A 16,932-nucleotide genomic window follows, 5' to 3' on the forward strand; every position below is an offset into this window, starting at 1 on the left:
TTTAATAGAATTATGTATAAATTAGATATTTGAAACAATTTATTTTTAAATATTAAACATTGCATGGTTTTTCTCCTATAACATTTTCAGTTTGATCACAGTATACTTCAGCTCTCTACTTCTTTGGAGTAAATTCGCATTGCTTATTTTAACATAATTTAAACAATAATTAGAATTTTAAAGTAACTAAAATGAAACTGGAGCTAAATTTCTATTTTTTTCTTAAAAATTTTCTCCATCTTGATTCGCTTTTTTTCTATTTAATACATTTTTATCCCAAGATATATTACAAATAACTGCTTATGGGGTTAATCTTTTTACCATACTGTTACATTTCCATTAATTAAAAGAATTGGTATGTTTATTGACGTTCATGCATTACATTTAAATTTATTGAGGCACATTTTAAATTTAATAAATGGAAATTTTTGTTACTTGATGAGATTTAGCTATTATGTAAAACCCATTAAGTACTCCAAAAATCTGTAAATTAAACAGTAGGTTTTTTTCAACATATTTTGAATATCACAGATAATTTACATTTCCATAAAACGTTTTGCATTCACTTGTGTTTATATTCTGTTCCCATTGAAGGACTTTGGGGTGTTTTGCATTGCATTTGAAATAACATACCTGTGAATTAAACCTGGAATCTGAGAAGTTAATTTCTAATTTATACTCACAAAGCATGACTGTTAACTTTAAACTCTATCTGCACTTTTTAAAAATTAATGTTAAGCTTTCACAAATTTCCAAAATACTGCATTACAAAGATTTATACTGTGCCTGTCAATTGCTATATACTACCACCTCTTTTGTTTTCCCATGTGGATATCAATTTATAATACAATAGTGCAATAATTAAAACTAAAACATTAGTATTAAAACATTATTAGTGAATTTATACAAATCATTCAATGTTCACCTTTCTCCCAAAATTATCTCATATATTTTCCATGTCAATACAAGGTCAATCAGTACACTTAATTGCTATACTTAATTGGTCTTCTTAAACCTGTGATGGGTCATTATTATTTTTCTTTCATTACCTTGAAACATTCAAAGAGTACTTCTACAGTTATTTTGTAGAATGGCCCTCAATGTGGATTTGTTTGATGTGATTGGACATTTTGGAGAAGGTAAAATACAAGCGATGCTTTGGTACTCTCTGCACATCTTATTAATAGTAGCTAAAAGTTGTCAATGTGTCTAACTACTGGTGACATTAACTTCGAAAATTTGTTAAAATGAAATCAGTTAGATTTTTCCAATAGTTTACTGTTTTTCCCTTTTGGAAATAAACCTTTGACTTTAAGCCTATTTGTCATCACATTTCATTTATCAATTATAGATTTCATTGTTGAATATATATTTTTTACTTCCTTACTAAATTACATTTTTAATTTTAGGTTAGAAAGAAAACTTAAGTAATGATAGTATCTGTGAGATCATTCTTAAAAAGGGAAGAAAATTTCTCCTTTTATCAGAAAATTGATTATTATAAACAGAAGAAAATGTGACTCTAGAAAAATGATATTTTAGCAAGAAATAATGTAATTAAAAAGTTTAAAAAATAAATTATCATCCAACAATGTAGTGATCAATGAGACAAAAGGTAAATATCTCCTTTCCACTTATAACAAAATATATACTAACTACAACCTGTGAAATCAAAATCAATATCTACTAAATATTCAAAAAGCACATTAAGAAAGAAAAAAGAATAAGGATATCCTCTCTCTCCTCTCTCTTTGTCTCTGTCTCTATCTCTCTCTGTCTCTCTGTCTCTCTGTCTCTCTCTCTCTCTGCATGTGTGTATATGTGTTCATATACTTGTTTAACCAAGTAATTCTCAGTCTTGTGGTAAATATTGTAGCCTTCTTTAGCCACTACAGAAAATGCCACCATATCTGCTAGTCAACTGAGGCACTCTGAAAAGGTTAACATTTTTGAAAAATATCCTGGACTGTAGAGATAACACACAACTTTAAATGGGATTAAAAATTATTTGTATAGATCTGACTATAAAGACAGAAAAGAAAAACAAACACTATTTTGTCAAAGTATTGCTGTATATTAAAGAAAACAAAAAGATCAATAAAAGAGAAACTCTGTTGTGCTGTGGTAGGAAACAGGAAAGATAGTAGAAATAATTAGATTAAGACCATAGGTGTGATACATTGTCAGACATATTCCCTGCCAGTTGTGAGACACAAATAAATGTGAAGATACATTAAGGTCTGAGTATTTGTTTCACCCCAAAATATGTATGTTGAAATTCTAACACCAAAGTAATTTTTTTGGAGATAGGGTCTGTAAGCAGGTAAGTAAGATTTTGGTTCTAAGATGTCCTTGTTTAACATAACTGATGGCCTTCTAACAGATACAAGAGTGTGGGAGATTGTCTTTCAGTGCATCCACAGAATGTCTAGGTGTGTACACAGCAAGGTAGCAAACGACAAGCAAAGGGAAGCGGGTTCAGATTGAAACAGACTTTTACTACACCTTGATCTAGGATTTCCCAGACTCTAAAGCCATGAGGAAACAAATTTCTGTTATTTAAACTTTTCCTCTCTGATGTTTTATTATGACAACCTTAGAAGGTCAATATGAAATGTAATTAATAATTCTCACTCAAAGGAGTGATGAAGCCAAGAATGGTTGAATATAGACCCACAGATGCTGCATTAATAAGAGTCCATCCTAATACAAGCACAGAATAAACACCTTAATGAAAATAGTAGGAAAAATATAAAGAATAGAAATTTAAATGTGTGAATAATAGACTTCAGAAATTTTTTCTAGAAAATATACTTTGCTATTGAAACTACATAAACCATCAAATAAATTATAGTGATCAAATGTGAGATGTTGGCTAATGAGAATATTTGTAGTCACCTCACTGAATAAAAACATGCAAAGAGGTAATGGACTCCAGCATTCAGACTAGAAAATAATAATGACAAAAACTGAGATTACTTGACACTGAAGTTTTATTTGGGGGAGTTGATACAATTCATAGTATTTGCCTCAAAAACAGTATATTTTTGGTGAAATGATTTTTTTTTTTTTGGTCTTTTTTGAGACGGGGTCTCACTGTGCAGTTCAGGCTGGACTTGAACTCACTATGTAGCCCAGGCTGGTCTCTAACTCGCAAGGATCCTCCCACCTCAGCCTCCTGAGTGCTGGGATTACAGCTGTGAGCCACTACGCCGGCTGGTGAAATGATATTTTAAAAAGATTATAAAACAGAATATAATAAATTTAAGACATTATTTTACACAGAAATATGAACAGAAAATGCATAAACTTATAAAGAAATAAATTAAGCAAACAGTCATTGTGAATAATTTCCAATGACATAATATACTATCCCATCATCTTTTCACTGAAAACTATAGGATATATTTTAATGAGAAAAAAGTAGCTCTGTATAAAAAATATGAAACATGCTAATTTAAGCAAACTAGCTATAAATTGTAAATTTCTGCATTTAAAAGGCAAATATTTACAGCCAAACACAATAGTATGATCATATTGAAGAAGAATCCTTTCTAGACAAAGTTTTGAAGATATAAGAATATAATAGCACCAAAGATTAAACCAAAGATTTAATTGGGAAAATGAGAAGGAAAGAACTCATACATACAAATATTACTAAATATCTAAAATTTTCAAACATACCACAGAGAACTTGGAAATGAGGACATTAACACATTTCTTTAAAAACATATTAAAAACTAAGTATTAAGGCACAAAACAGATAACATTTAAAATATGTAAATTAAATGTCTAGTGTATTTGAAAGAAATATATGACCATAGAAAATAAAAATCAGGGGTCAGGGATTTAGCTCAGTGGCTCGGGTGACTGCCTGGCAAGTGCAACGTTGTGAGTTTGATCCTCAGTACAAAAAAAAAAAAAAAAAATGAAAAAAGAAAAATCAACAGAAGTAAAGGAGTGTGAGGTAAAACAAGGGTGCAATATTTAATCTCTGAGATGACCACAGTAACAAAATGTTGAAACATTTACAGCTGAAGTCTTTTGCATACTTTTGGATAAGACCTTGAACTGTGAACTAATTGTCTCTCTCAAGAAGGAAATTCAGCTCAAAGTCTACAGTGCATCTTTGCCTAGAAGGAGCGAAGTCATGTAACAGAAGGTAACACCAAAGAATCTGTGTGTTAACTAGACAAATAGAAAGTAACTAGAGGGTAAAAGATGTATACAACAAAGCAAAGAAGCAGAAAAATGAATGTCTGGCTCGGGTAATAGCAAGAAGTTTATCACTGATACATCAGACAACTTTGACTACAAAATGCAAGAAAGAAAATGTAAAATTCATTATAAATGAGTTTCCAGCATAGTATAACAAGGCAAGTTGTAAAGGAAGAACAGAAAATTTTGCTTTTGGATATAAAAGGCCCTTTGGAATATAAAAATATGTGAACTCTTCCCAAGTAAAATATCACAAGGAAAATAAAGCAATATATTATGATAATGAAACAGGAATGTAGCTAACTGAAAGTCTAAGTTAAATGTGTTTATAAGAAGTAATAAGTAATTTCACTAAGAACAGTTTTTGCTGACAAGGGAAATAAGTGACTAGAAATGACAAATTACATAAACTTGTTTTTAACCTGAATGGTCAGTTGAAACACAATATGCCACGTACATAAAAAGAGCTGGTCTCAGTAATTCTCAGGCCACATATGTGTCTGGCTTACAGTCTGACACGAGGAAAGGTAGAATACAAAAGTGAAAAGGCAAATTCAGCAACAACATTTACAATGCTTTTAGCTTTACACAAATGAATGCGAAAGTGCAGCTGCTATAACCCTATGAAGGAGAAAGGTAGGTATGTAAACTAAAATAAATGTAACTTCTTAAATCTCAGGAATGTTGAGTAAAAATTCAATTTAGATATTATCCTCCCATGACCCTTAAGCATAATCTTATTCCATTTCCTTCTGTATAAAATAAGGCTAATAACATTTATGTTATTGATATGAGGTTTAAATATAATCAATGTGAAGATGTCATTTAATCTGACATTGCATACTTAATAAACGGCATGTGTAATGTGGTTACTGCTACCATCATAATATCTGAAAGATAGAATGTGAAAAATGATGGAATGTATTTTCATACACATTGCCCAGCTCTTGGGCTAGCTCTATTGTGAACTATAGCTTTCCTAACGTCTTCTAAATTGGATCTTCCTAGCATTTCCAAATTCCTAAGGTCTTCTCTGTCATTTGGTTTTATTCCCACAATCTCAGGCACTGTGATCTCAGAAGCTTCTTGTCTGAGTTTCCAGGTCTCCCTTACCCACATTTCTGTCATTATTTTAGTCTTCTGAGTTTTGACCAAATTCATCCATCAAATCCAATTTACAACTTTCAAGGGCTTCTCTAGATCACATTTTGTCATGATTTATGTCTAGACATTCCCCCAGTTCCTCATGTAATTTTAAACAGAACTTTTTGGGAGGTGTCTGAATCTCCTGTGTGTAATTGGCTCTTAGTGGAATGCAAGGATTAATGGTGCTGGAGGTGATAATGGTACGGAAAGGTGATCACTGGTTCACTCCACTGACTGGCACCAGTCTAATCCTAGTGATTTGTTACAGTATAAGGAACATAAGGAGACTTGTCTTTCCCTTCCTTTGTTGCTTTTCCTACCTTGTGGGCAACATGAACTGTTCTTCTCTGTGATGTCGCTCTATCATGTGCCAACTTGCCTAGGAACCAGTCCACTACAAAATATGAGCTAAATAAACCTTTTCCACTTTAATTTTTTAAGTGTCCAATATTTTTGTCTCAGCAATGAGAGAAAAGTAACCGATGCACATTTCTAAACCTTTCTAATTTCCTCCTATAAACCAATTGCAAAGACTTCTAAACCACAACATCACATAGTCAAAGCAAAGACCTTACTTCTCTTATACCAATTTTTCTGGATTAATCAGCCTTCTTGTTGGCATGAGACACAGTACCCAACATTCACAACTTAGAAGAAATTTAATTTGATCATGTTTCAATCCATAATAGGCTGAATCCAAGTAGGAGATATCATGGAAGAAAGATTGGTGGAACAAAGATGCTTAGTTTATGGTGGTCAAAAATTAGAAGAAAGGAATAGTGTCAGAACTAACGGCATGAAGGAAGGACTAGACAGAGACACCCCCCACCCAGGTCATACTTTTTAGACCCACCCAGACATACCCACAGTGTACTTCACCTAAGGTGGATCCCAAAGCTGGTAAAATTGATATCCTATTTTAACTACTGTAAATATTTTACATCTTCATCATCAGCATTTGAAAGATCTAATTTCTCTATGAATTCACAAACTTACTTTTTTAATCAGACTGTTTTATTCTAGTCACAATAGTGTTGATATGGTATCACTTTGTGACCTTGACTTGTATTTCTCTTACGAATGATGTTTAGTATCTCTTTTGAGTTTACTGGATTACATTGTACATTTTTTATTCATGGATGTAAATTTTTATTATGGACTTGAAAGATTTATTTAATTGGATATCATGTAGTCAGTAAGAATCTTTTAAACCATTTTAATATTGTAGTGTCATCTGTAGAGAAAAACTGATAGAAGTTTGGAGTCAATGTTACTTTTCTTAATATTTGATAAGTAACTTACAGTCACCAATGTTCAACACTCAGAAACTGAGTTTTGGGGGATTAAGCATGATGTAGAGTCTTGTGAGTTTCTCCATACCAACTTTTTAGAATGAGTTTAGGATTATAGTAGTGAAATGGACAGAAATTCAGTGTTATATTCCACAGACTGGTGAAAATGAAATAAGAAGTGCTCTATAACCACCTGGACGACTTCAGGTTATTGATAAAATGTTTGTTTTTTTTTCCTTCTCAATAGCCTGCCTTCTTTTCAATACAACTAATTATTTGTGTTTCTTTATCAAAATATGTGATATATTTTATGAATATTATTAGCTTATTTCAGTAGATTTTCAACAGTTTCAATTCTTTTTTACTATTACTCTATTTCTCTTGAAAAAGAATATATTGTCACATTAATCCGTGAAAAAAATTCCAGAGGTTTTTCCATTAGTGCTATTTCATTTTCTCCTGATAATGTCCAAAATAAATTGAATTCATCTGCTGATCTGTAGCTCACATCAAACTCCTTACTTTGCAAGATTTAAACAACTTCCAATATGTCTCTAGGGTCCATTCCCAATTGAATTAATAGGCAGGTCTTGTACCACAAAATTACCTCTAGCAGTTTTACTTAAAAGCTTCCCAATTTTAGTGTTCATAAAAATAACAAAAATGCTGTTAAGTGTCAGTTCTTAGGCCACAATCACAGACCTTCTGATCATTGGTTTTTGTGAAGGATTGAGTACTATGAATTTTAATAAGGCCTGACAGTTATTCTGAGACAAAAGATCCAAAAGGCCCTACTGTGGGATGAGAAACCTAACTTAAAATATTTTTTTCCTTCTCTGAGCAACAGAGCGTTACTTTTGTTTGTTCTCTCCATCAACCTATATTGTTTTTCATTTTTCTGTAGAAAAGAAAATACACACAAACCAAAGAACCTATACAGCTATACTATTTTCTTTAAATACTTTTATTTCCTCCATTCTTTCTCTTTTCTTTACTCATAGTATGCATGCTGATTTTTCCATGATATCCACTACAATACATTTGATACTTTTTTCATTTGATACATTTTATCTTCAAAAACTTTTTTATGGTTTTGAAATGTACTAATTTTTCAAATTCTGTCTTCTTAATTGCATCAGACACAGTGTTTAGTCTTTTTTTTTTTTTTTTTTTTTTTTTTTTTTTGCCCAGCATCATGCACACGACCCAGGGACATTATACCACTGAGTTATACCTTTAGCCCATTTTATTTTAAGACAGAGTCTCACTAAATTTTCCAGGCTGCCCTCCAGATACATGCCTCATTCCTCTGGCTTCCCAATAGCTGAGGTTAGGGTACATGACATTGCCCAGCTTAGTCTTTCTTCTTATATAATCACTTTTTCCTGAAATCCATTCAGTGATAGCTGCTTACAGATGCACTTCCCTTCAAGTCTCATCTGCTGCATGCAGAACTTTCTGGAAAATAGCTTTCTTGTCACTTTTAAGATTGTTGAGTTCGTACTACCATTGTGATTTCCTTCAAATTTTGTTACCTCTTTCCCAATTAGATAACTGGCAAACTAAAAATCTTAATCATCAGTTGGTCCACTTATCTTAATTTTTTGCAATTATTCGTCACTCTTTTCTATTTTTGTATCTATTTTTAATTTTTATGCTGGATATTATATACTTTAAAACCCATAGAATTGGTTTATTATTACCCTACAAAAATTCCCTCTGGCCATTACTTTCTTCTTTTTTATTTTTTTTTTATTTTTATTTTGAAAAGAATAAAATCAAATGAGAAAAAAATGGCATTATTCAAAATAAAAGGATGGAAATAGTACATGCTTTAAACTATAATACAACATGATCTACAATGGTTACTATGATGTCTTGTCATCTTCAATGGAATAGCACATATCATCAGGCACAATAAAATTGAACATAACAGTACAGAAAAAAATCAATAAAAACAAAACATTGGAGATATTATATGACTTTAAAATAGGGTAATAGTCAAACCATAATGGGTATCAGAGTGAATTTTATTGTCTTCAGAGTACTTGCCTATACTCTCAGACTTGATACTATCAAATATCACAAATTTGAACAAAATCATTCAAGACAAAACAGCAATCAAACAAAACAGATTCCAATAAAATAAGTCAAAACAAGACATTGAAAGCAATACAAGGCTTCAAAATAAGTTAAAAATGGTTACTGTAGTATATCCTGCTATCTTTGAAATAGCTGTCTATGCCATCAATTCTAGTACAAGCAGATAAACTGGAACAAAATATAACCAAATTAAACAGAGAAAGAAATATGGGTTTCAAATCATGGTACAAGATTAACAATGTCCTCTGCCTTCCCTTTTTAGACAATTCCTCCCCTTTCACTTTTCCAGGGTACATTGTACACTTTGTATCCGAGTAACTCCTTTAGTTTGTAGATTAGGGTGGCAACTCACTATTAACCTAAGTGCTTTGGAACATTTTTACCCCTGAGCATGATCTCAAGTTGTATCCATTTACCTACAAGAGTCTCAAGGTTGCCCCTCCTTATAGCTGAGTAGTTCTCCATTGTATAAAAGTGATAAGTCTTTTCAACCAATGTGCAGTGTACTCCCACTTTTTCTGGTTCCTTGCCACATTGAGCAATTGTTTTCTCATCTTTGACTTTCAGTCCATTAATCCTCCTTCAGGTTAATTATATTCCTTATGGAGAGCATCTCGATGGACTCTTATGTCCTGATCCACTCTGCCTATGTTTCTTTTTATTAGTGTGTCGAGGCCATCTATATTAGTGATTATGGCCAACCTTCTTGCCTCATCTCTGCCATGCTATTTTCTGCTGTGGGTTGTCTACCTTCCCCTTTCATTCCAATGTCTACTCCATTTTATAAGCCCTCTCTGTTGCTGTTCCTGAAACCATGGTCTCTCTCTCTCTCTCTCTCTCTCTCTCTCTCTCTCTCTCTCAAATGTCCTTCAGTATCTTTGGTAAGGTTGAATTGGTGGTCACAAACTCCCCCAGGTGCATTATCATGGAAGCATCTTGTTTCTCCATTAATATCTAGAGAGAGTTTTTCAGGGTGCATCAGTATGGGTTGGAGGTTATTTTCTTTCTGTACTTGAATACTTCTCTCCAACCTCTTCTTAATTTGATGGCTTGTGTCGAGAAGTCTATGATGCTCTTGATGGGTTTTCCTTTATAAGTGATCTGTTTCTTTTCCGCTACAACTTTTAATATTCTATTCCTGTGTTGAATTTATGGGATCTTGAATATTATATGTCTGGGTATAGATATACTTTGAATAAAGTTGGCTGGAATTCTGTATGCCTCATGTATCTGAGTATCATTTCCTTTTCCTATGCATGAAACATTTTCTTTAATTATTTCTATAAATAGACATTGTATTTCATTTGTGTTTACCTCTGCTTCTTCATCCACATCTTTTATTGTTAAGTTATAAATCCTCTTGTCATCTTCTAGCTTTTGTACTGCTACTTCCTCTTTACTTGTTATTTTTAAGAGATCTTTCCTTTTTCAGTCACACATTGCAAACCTGTCTTCAAAGTTTGATAGTCTATCTTTAGTTTTTTCAAGCAGTTTTGCCAGATTTCAGTAGAGTTTTGATTTCCTGGTAATCTCTTTGAATGTGTTTCATGCATTATAGATTTTTTTATATTCCTCATTGAAGGTTTCTGTCCTCTTTTCTGCACTCCTCCATTCTTCCATTTGTGTCTTCTTGAGAGGTACTTTGCATTTCTTTTATTTTTATATCTTCTTTTACTTGTATTAGTATTTCTGTTTTGAGTTCTTTTATAACGTCACAAAGATATTTCTTTAGATCAGATGCTGCTTCTTCAGAAATTGCAAGGGTGCAACCCATGATCTCTTCTGTGTTTAGCTCTCCTGGGACAATACTGTTTGGGTTGGAGACTGGAGACTTGTCATGTTTCTTGTTTCTTCCAGACAAGTGGATAATGGGGGTCCCCAGCACTTCGTGTATTGGATATGATTACTCTGAAGCATTCTGGCTAGGGATTGATGCCCTCCCAAGTCTAGTGGTGACCACTAAAAGTACAAACAGGGGTGGGGCAGGTTGGCTCCTCCCTTCTGAGCTGATCAATCAATAGTCTTTGCCATGTGACTGTGTGCTACACAGATGGGGCCAGTTAGAGATAGCTTCAAGGAAACTTCATCCTTGGCTATTGGATTGGGAAGATGGAGGATCAATAAGCAGCAAAGTAAAAAGCCTTTATGAGAGAAACAGCTGGAATATAGCATCCTGGAGAAGACCAGATGGAAGGAGATGGATCCTCTTGACTTAGAAAGAAACTAAAGTTGGAGGGGGGAGCAAAAGATAATCATGGATGGAAGGCTGTAGCCAGACAAGCTTTCACTGCAGCCAGTCCCACAGTATACAAAATGCCACTGGACTCCAAAGACATGCAGTAAAGTTGGAGTTTGGCAAACCTGAGGGCTTCAACGAGAGGACACAGTCATGAATGGGAGTGGCAGAGCAGAGAATGACACCAGCTCAGAGATGTGCACCAGCTCATAGTGAGTGCAGTGAATTCAGTCCTCTAATGGGAGTGGGTGATTGGCTGGGCAACATTATTTTTTTAAACAAAAAGGTTTAGAGTAGTGTATAAGACTGATAGCAAGTCATGGTCAACAAAAAGAAAGGAAAAGAGACTTCTGTACTATAACCAAATGGAACTGAAATTTACAAACAACCCAGAGAAGCTTGATTGTCATCCTTGGTCTTTACACTAGTGCCTGAACACCAGTGACATATTGATACCAACCTGTGAGAACTTAAGCAGATAATTCAGTTGAACAATTATTGAACTGAGATGATAAACATATATTTTAAGACTTTAAGATGAAGCTTATACCAAGAGTTTAGAAGAAGGCCTGGGAAATCAGACAAAATCATGCAACAGAGTCATAGTCTTCACAGTAGCTCTTGAAACGGCATGTGTGAATCTGTGAAATTGAATCAAAAGGTCCACTGGAGAGCCCTGGAGCTTGGAGATGCAAGGAATGTGAATATCTACTGAGTAAAACCAGTCTATGAATGGAAAATGTTATATTTTAGATTTCAACTATCACCCATAGATGTTTTCTGTTCAGAGCTGAAGCTTTTGAAAAAATGATTGAGTCATGAGGGTGTAAATATATCTGTGAATTGATACACTGATGAGTTCATAACTTAGTGTACTATTAGGAAGGAGGGACTAAATGGAAGTGATGAGTCATAGGGAGCATGATTTGGAAGGCTGTATACTCCCTCCTGGTTTATCCCTTTCCCTTCTGCTTCCTGGCCATTACAAGTTGAGCAGCTATTCTTTGACATGCTTTTCCATCATGCAGTTTCTACATTGAAGTCAATCAACCATTGACAGCCCCCACCAAACCTGTGAACCAAAATAATCTTCTCTTCCTTTTTATTGTATGTGTCACTTAATTTATTCCAATAGCAATAAGAAAATGATTAATGCAGTCATTATGAAAGTTAAAATATTCCTTTTTTTTTATTTTCCATAGAAATTTCCTGAATTAAAGTCTACAACCTGTAGTAAATCTGGTTTTGAATTTCAGAATTTTTTGAGTCTGGCTCCCCAGTCTTGTTGGCGTGGGACTTCAGTTGGTGGCTCCTGCTTTGAAGTAGAAACTGACTTTAAGTACCAAACATGTCTGTTACGGGCCCACTTTTCCATCAAGGTATCTTCCTTGTGAACATTTAGAAGAGCTGCCATTGTTGCTTCTGCAGTTCTCTAAGATGCTCAGTTTCATGTTTTAGTCATTTTTTTCTACTTTTTCTAATTAGTGTACATGGAAATGTTGACTGTACCAATCTCATTCGGTCCTGAACAAGAAAACATTAAAAACCAATTTACAGTTACTAACTCAAAATTATTCTCGTCCTTTTACAATTCAGAGACTCAGGTTTTTGACAAAAAAAAAAAAGGGTGCTTTTGAATGAGCAGAGTAACTCTTATGCTATAAATTAAAATGGTTATAGAGATAATAAAGCTATTCATAACATTTCCCTTAAGTAATAATTGTTTAATGGAAATACAACTTTGTATAACACGTGCTTCTTTTAAATACAAAAATAATAAGGACATACAAAAAAGAATAATTTTTAACTTTTGAATTTCAATATCAAGTCTTTTAAAATTGTCAAGTCTTAAAATTGTTCTGTGTTTTTAACTTTCTATGCAAAGAAATTGATATTATTTGATGTATGATACACTAAAAATATTAAAATCACAAATGGAGCTATAGCTGATATCTAACATCCCTAGAATTGTTAACAGTGATAGAAACAAATCTTATTTATAACCTAGTCGGCATCAACAACATTAGTCCCTAAGTTGTAGTTGTTAGTTTCTCCGCAGTAGAAAATTAGTAGATTTTGGTATATTCAGTCTTCTAAATAACCACTAACTTTGGGATGTGGAATAAACAACTTCTGGGTTTTCCAGCTGAAGTGTTTAATTATTGATTCTCTTTCACTTTGTCTTGACTTTTCTTATTCCTGAAAAAACAAACAAACAAAGAACAGTAATTATAAATGTTCACTCGTGTTTAAGGGGGATTTTAAAGAAAATCATTCAAAATGTTTACAGTGTCATATTTATTTTTCAAATTTCACTTATGGGTTATGTTTTGGACAGCTGACACATGGATCAGCAAGCCGATCATCTTACTATCGCAATAGTGAACATGATCGAACTAAATGGTGTGAGATGAGGCCAAGCAGGAGGAGGTGGCATAGCAACCAGATTTATGCACTGAGCAGGGAAAATACCAAGAGACAGTCACACTTCAGTGCTGAAATTGCCTCTTATTTTCTAAGTGGAGCAGCAGAACACAGCTTAATCAAACAATTATCTTCTAAATAAGGAGAGAGTGATTAACAAAATGTAATGATTCATATATTAGTAATTAGATTTCTGTTTTTGATGGCATTAATAATATTAATAAATTAAAACAGGAAGAGAGAGAGAGAGAGAGAAAGTTGTCTGTTTATGACAGGTTTCCTCATGCAGTTTAGTGATAAGACAGCCAAAACAGCACAGTGCTTTAAGATTTGGAATAATAAGAAAGGTCCCAATTTCAAAACAGAGTGAATGGAACTTGGCTTTTGTGGTAGGGAACAAAAAGTTGGGAATTCACTGACAAACTGTCACAAGAAGCAAGTATGTAGAGGTCTACTGAATGTCTTTTGAGGAACAAGTATGAGGAAAAGCTAAAGGGAGAGGACCAAGGCTGACACAGAGTCACAGTCAGAGAAAAACTGATCACAAAAATTTCAAGGTGAGGCATTTTTTCTCAAAATGCCCTTTACAAGAGTCACTAGTCACAAACTTTTTAAACACTAGTGTATTTTTTTATTGGCAAAGTTATAAAGACAAATTAAATACAGGAAATTAAAAGCCAAATTACCTCTCATTCAGTTGCTTTTCCCATTCACTTGTATTAAATATGACTTGTGTTAATGTCCTGACTTTTTTAAAAAACAAGTCAAACTTTTGAAAATACCTGTTAATAGTCAATATATATCATTTTGTATGTTTCTGTGTTATGATACAAAAGTTTTTAAATACCCAGTTGGTACTCAAGTAGATAACTTTGTAAAAAGCAGTGTATTTCATTTTAAAATTCAGTATTAGGTAATTTAGTGAACTAATTAAGACAATCAATTTAAAAGACTTTTAAATTCAGATATGATTTTGATCACTAAGAATCCTGATTGGCCAAAATGTAAAGTTCAACAAACACATTACATTTCTTTAATGTTAAAAATAAGCATATTGACTGGGCTGTAGCTGGGCTGGACTGGCAAGTTGGCTGCACAGGTCCTGTGCTGTTTCAACTGCTGAATTTGATTACTTTGGAGATCTTCTTACAATAGGAGATAAGTGTGCAGAGTTGTTGTTTTTCAATGGGAACAAGAGAATAAAAGCTAACCTCCTTCTTGGAAAGAATATAATATTTCCAATACTTTTCAAGATCATCAACCAGAGTTTGACTATTTGAAAAGCCTAGAAATTGAAAAAAAAAAAAAAAAACTAATATATTTGGGTGGTTACCACAACAGAATGCTGCTCATTTTCTACTCTCTACAAATGACAAGAACATTAAATTATGGAAAATAAGTGAACAGGATAAAAGAGCAAGAAGTTGTAACTTGAAAGACGAAGATGAGTCACTTGGAGATCTATTTGAAATTACAGACCTACGAGTTCTTATTATAAAGACCATGGTGCTTACGGCAGAAGCAAGACCACAGCAATTTTTGCAAGGGCTCATATATATCATATAAATTCCATTTCAGAAAATAGTCATCATGAAACATATCTTTCTGCAGATGACCTGAGAATAAACCTATGGCATTTGGAAATCACATATAGAAGCTTTAACATTGTGGATATCAAGCCTGCTACCATGGAAGAGGTGATGGTAGGAATCACCACTCCCGAATTTCACACACACTAGTGCAATGTATTTGTCAACAGCAGCAGCAAAGGAACCATCTATGGATGTGATATGCATTCCTTTGCCTTGTATGACAGACACTAAATTTTTCGTAGAGCCTGAGTAGATCCTTTTTCTCAGAAAAAAATAGTGGTCGATATATAATGATCAGGGGCTATGCGTCAGTGAAAGTATGTGACCTCAACATGGAGAACAGACCTGTGGGGACCCATCAGGTGCTTGAGGAGCTGTGACACAGGCTCTGTTACCTGCATGAGAATGACTGTGTCTTTGACAAGTTCAAGTGCTGCTGGAATGGTTCAGATAGTGCTATTACAAAGGGGTCCTAAGACAATTTCTTTAGAATGTTTTTTAGAAACACTCAGCAGGATGTTACACTAGAAGCTTCAAGAGAGAAAAACAAACCCCCATCCAGCTCAGAAGCCTGGAAAGTATGTACAGGTGGTAAAAGAAAGAAAGATGAGATTAGTGTGGACAGTCTGGGCTTCAATAAGAAGATCCTTCTCACAGCCTGGCCTGGCACCCTGTGGAGAACATTATTTACTGTGGTTGCCACCAATTACTTGTATATATTCCATGGCAAAATCAACTAAAGAAGCTAATTTGAGGATCAAGTCCTGTCTTGCATAGTTAAACTGGTTGTTTTTCTGTCAAAGAAAAAGCATTGTCCTTTCCATTAAGAACAGAGACACATTTCCTATTTCCTTTGTAACAGGAAAAGGGATTCCAGACTGGCATAGTTTTTTTTTTTTGCATTTAGACCAGGGAGAGATCCTTGCTGCTGCTCAAGGGGAAAACCCACTTGAAGCAGAATGAGTGGAGTTGCTCAATAACGGCCATTACTCAAAATAAAAGTATTTATTTTTAAAAATAAACGTATTATCACTTTTAAGTAATACTTTGGCAGAGGTATCTGCTGTTGCCTGTACATTATCTTGCATCATTACATCTAGTACTTTTATCATAATTATAAAAATGGCCAGATGCCCCTCAGATGTTAGCATTTTATATGGTAAATATCAATTAATAAAAATTGGTCATCTTTGATAAATCAAGTGTAACTGTACTTCATCCTCTACTTTCCCAGATTGCTTGAATTTTTGATAGACTAATTTTTTATAAAACTAAACTTTCATCCTTGCCTGGAATTTCAAACACAGAAAAGAGAAAGGAAACTGAAAACAATACATCAATAATCCAGGCTTCCAAAAAAGCCTTTGGAAAATTTATTATACAAATTAAAATTTTCAAAAAATCATCTTGATTAAATTCTTTAACTTGGTTTGAATTGAAATAAGAATATTTAGTACATAATGTATAAAATATCTTCCATGTTTCAAATAAAATAAATTTAAATATAATATTATGCATTTGGAAGTCCAAAATATTGCCACATTTTAAAGCTACCATGAGATTGTCCATTGGCATTATCTCCAGAGAAGTTTATATTTGAATTGGCTCTAAGAACACAAAGAATAAATTTTGTTATCAACCTCCTGGAAAAAAACTGAGAATATATATATATATATATATATATATATATATATATATATATACTGGAACAAGCTGCAAGCATTTATTAAGTTGCTTAAAAGGATCATTTTTAGTATGTAAAAGTGATTTAAAATAAATGCAAAGCCTTAATGCTTATGTGTATTCTCTTTTAAATGCTTTACAAGTATCAATTCCATTAATTCACTTAATATTCTATTCAAGGCATATTCCAGACACAGCTAAATATTATCTTACAATGGTATTCTACTATTGAATATAC

The 16,932-nt window shown here is 33.3% G+C and overlaps 1 pseudogene; it reads left to right on the plus strand.

Annotated features, from left to right (window-relative positions):
* The first annotated feature begins 11,148 nt into the window (after window positions 1–11,148).
* Window positions 11,149–15,751, plus strand: LOC100733533 (serine/threonine-protein phosphatase 2A 55 kDa regulatory subunit B delta isoform-like; annotated as a pseudogene).
* The last annotated feature ends 1,181 nt before the right edge of the window (window positions 15,752–16,932 follow it).

Source organism: Cavia porcellus, unplaced genomic scaffold (assembly GCF_034190915.1).
Source record: "Cavia porcellus strain 051 isolate PalLab524CR breed Dunkin Hartley unplaced genomic scaffold, mCavPor4.1 scaffold_2, whole genome shotgun sequence".
In the NCBI taxonomy this organism is placed as follows: domain Eukaryota; kingdom Metazoa; phylum Chordata; class Mammalia; order Rodentia; family Caviidae; genus Cavia; species Cavia porcellus.